Below are 4,173 nucleotides of genomic sequence, written 5' to 3'. Positions count from 1 at the left end.
GCTCAGATATTTTACCACTGCCTTTGAAACCAAATATTGGACTTATCTTTCTAGAGCTCACATTTAGCATCAATATAGAATACTAATTTTTCCTCTTATTTTATGGCAGAATAAAGAATATTTATAAAACTGACAGTTAATATGAGAACAGTTTCTCCATTATGTAATGACTATACAAATATTATCTTTGAAATACTATTTTTACTAAAATCTATCCCATTGAGAAATAATCAGTATAACCACTTCAACTTACGTTTTAAATGACATAGTTCTCTTATATCAAAAAGGATCAGATTGATTGATATTTATGAGACATATTTATATGTTTAAAATAAATGGCATTATCTTAACAATGTATTTTGAGTATTTTGTACATATTCTCTGTGTAAATAATTATCGATAGTTTGGTATTTCCCTTCTAGAAAGTTGTACAAATTTAAGAACAAAAATAATCTCTGCATACACAGGTATGAGGTTCTGAGAAACAAAGTCTAACAGCATAGATAGGAGAAATTATAGAGAACAATTTTAAGAAGAATATTTTTGAAAAAGGGTAAATTGGAAATTTGATCCTGATCACATAGTAAGCCATAAAATTTAATGAGGTTATCTTCTAGGAATTAACATGTCTGAGAATTGGGGAAAAAATCTTGAAGTTCTCTTAAATAAAATAAAAAAATAATCAGCAAATCAATAAATTTCTTTTTTAATTTTTGCTTTTTGTAAGTTTGATTGTTCTATATTGTAACTGCGTGATCATTCACTAAACAAATGGTTTTATTATTTATTTATTTTATTAGTTTCAAGTATACAGTACATTGGTTAGATATTTATATAGTTTATAAAACCATCCCCCTAATTGCTCCTTCTCTCCTCTGGTTTTCCACCTAGCCAATATATTAATGCTAATTCCATTCCCTAGACCGAGTTCCCCATGCCTGTGATCATCTATCGACTACTAATTTGTAATTCTTTAACCCTTCACCCCATTCTCCCAGCCCCTCATGCCTCCATACCCCTCTGTCTGTCACCAAATTGTCCTCTATATTTGTGTGTGTTTTTGATTAGTTTATTCTTTATGTTCCTTAGATTCTGCATATAAGTGAAATCATATGATATTTATCTTTCTCAGTATGACTTATTTCACTCAGCATAATAACCTCTAAATCAATCCATGTCATTGCAAATGGTAGGATTTCATATTTTTTTAATGGGTGAGTAAAATTCCATTGTATATATGACCTATAACTTCTTTATCCGATCATTTGTTGATGGGCATTTAGGTTGCTTCCACATCTTGGCTATTGTAGATTGTGGTGCTATGAATATTGGGATGTATAGAACTTTATGAATTATTGTTTTGATTTTCCTTGGATAAATACCCAGAAGTGCAGTTACTGGGTCAAAAGGTATATCCATTTTTCATTTTTTGAGAAACCTCCAGACTGTTTTTCATAGCACTGTAGCAACTTGCAATCCCACAAACAATGTATTAGGGTTCCTTTTTCTCCACATCCTAACCAACACTTGTTGTTCTTTGATTTATTGATGATAGCCATTCTGACAGGTGTCAGGTGATATCACATTGTGGTTTTAATTTGCATTTCTCTGATGATTAGTGACCTTGAACATCTTTTCATATGTCTATTGGCCATCTGTATTTGGAGAAGTATCTCTTCAGATCTTCTGCCCATTTTTTAATTAAATTGTTTGATTTTTTTATTGTTGAGTTGTATGAGTTTTTTATATATTTTGAATATTAACCACTTATCAGATGTATCAATAGCAAATATCTTCTCTCAATCAGTCGGATATCTTTTCATTTTGTTGATGGTTTCCTTTGCTGTCCAAAAAATTTTTAAGTTTGATGCAGTCTTACTTGTTTATTTTTGCTTTTGTTTCTCTTGCTCAGGGAGATATATGCAAAAAGAAATTGCTGTTAGTGATATCAGAGAGTTTACTGCCTGTGTTCTCTTCTAGAAGTTTTATGGTTTGGGGTTTTACGTACTGCCTGTGTTCTCTTCTAGAAGTTTTATGGTTTTTTTTGCATATATCTATCCAATTTCTCCAACACCATTTATTGAAGAGACTGTCTTTACCCCCATGGTATATTTTACGTCCTTTGTCATATAGTAAGTGAATGTATAAGCATGGATTTATTTCTGGGCTCTCTATTCTGTTCCATTGATTAATACATCTATTTTTATTCCAGTCCATTCTGTTTTTATTACTGTAGCCTTGTTTGATATCAGGTAGTGTGATACTTCCAACTTTGTTCTTATTTCTCAAGATTGTTGTGGCTATTCAGGGTCTTTTATGGTTCCATACAAATTTTAGAATTAATTATTCTAGATCTCTGAAAAATGCCATTGGTATTTTGATATGGATTGCATAGAATTTATAAATTGCTTTGGGTAGTTTGGCCATTTTAACGATATTGAGTCTTCCTACTAATGAGCATGCTATATGCCTCCATTTATTTGTATCTTCTTCAATTTCTTTTTTTGATGACGTCTAATTTTCTGAGAATGGGTCTTTTACCTCCTTGGTTTCTTTGATTCCTAGGTATTTTATTGTTTTCGATGCTAATGTAAATGAGATTGTTTTTCTAATTTTTCTTTCTGAAAGTTGAGCATTGGTGTATAAAAATGCCACTGACATCTGAATATTTATTTTATAACCTGTTTTACTGAATTAATTGATCAGTTCCAACAGTTTTTTTTTTCCAGTGGAATATTTAGGGTTCTCTCTATATAATATCATGTCATTGTCAAATAATGAGATTTTTACTTCTTCCTTTCCAATTCAAATGCCTTTTATTTCTCTTTATTGTCTGAATGATGTGGCTAAGACTTCCAATATAATGTTGAAGAGGAGTGGTGAAAATGGGCATCCTTGTTCTTCATCTTAAGGAAAATGCTTTTTAGCCTTTCCCCTTTGACTATGATGTTAGTTGTAGGTTTGTCATTTATGCCTTTATTATGTTAAGGTATGTTCCTTCTATTCCCACTTTGCTGAGAGTTTCTATCATAAATAGATGCTGGATTTTGTCAAACGCTTTTTTCTGCATCTATTGATATGATCGTATGGTTTTTGTCTTTCGATTTGTTAATGTGGTGTATCACATTTATTGATGTGAGGATATTGTACCAATCTTGCATCCCAGGAAAAAATCTAACTTGATCATAGTATATAATATTTTTAATGCACTGCTGAATTCGGTTTGCTAATATTTTGTCGAGGATTTTGGCATCAATGTTTATAATAGATATGGCCTATAGTTTTCTTCTTTTGTAATGTCTTTGTCTGATTTTGTAATCAAGGTTATGGTGGCTTCATAAAAGGAGTTAGCGAGATTTCCCTCTTTTTGAATTTTTTGGAATAGTTTGAGAAGTATAAGTGTTAATTCTTCTCTGAATATTTAGTAAATTTGCCTATGAAGCTATCTGGTACAGGACTTTTTGTTTATTAGGAGGATTTTGTTTACCAATTCTATTTCATTGGTGGTAATTGATTGGTTCAGATTTTCTGTTTCTTCTCGACTCAGCCTTGGTTATGGCTTATTGATTTGTCAATTTTTTTATTATTATAGTGCCCTTATTTGTCTCTTATTATAGCCTTTGTTTTAAAGTGTACTTCACCTGATATAAGTATCGCTACCCAGGCTTTTTGTTTTTTTAATTTCCATTTGAAAGGAAATATCTTTTTTCATTCTTTTACTTTCAGTCTGTGAGTGTCATTTGATCTGAAGTGGGTCTCTTGTAGATAGTGTATGCATGGGTCTTGTTTTCTTATCCGTTCAGCTACACTGTTTTTGATTGGAACATTTAATCTATTTACATTTAAAGTAATTGTTGCCAGATATGTAGTTATTGCCATTTTATTATTCATATTTTTTATCTTTTTTTTCTTTTTTCTTCTTCTTGAAGATGTCTCTGTAACATTTCCTGTAAACTTCTCTTTTTACAGAAGTCCCTTTAACATTTCTTATAATACTGGCTTTTTGGTAATGAATTCCTTAAGCTTTTCCCTGTCTGAGAAGCTCTTTATCTCACCCTCCATTTTAATAGAAAGCCTTACTTGATAGCATATTCATGGTTATAGAATCTTGTTTTTCATCACTATGAATATTTCTTGCCAGTACCTCTGGCCTGCAAAGTTTCTATTTAAAAA

Source organism: Pteropus alecto, unplaced genomic scaffold, assembly GCF_000325575.1.
Source record: "Pteropus alecto unplaced genomic scaffold, ASM32557v1 scaffold355, whole genome shotgun sequence".
NCBI lineage: Eukaryota > Metazoa > Chordata > Mammalia > Chiroptera > Pteropodidae > Pteropus > Pteropus alecto.
This window is presented reverse-complemented; position numbering follows the sequence as displayed.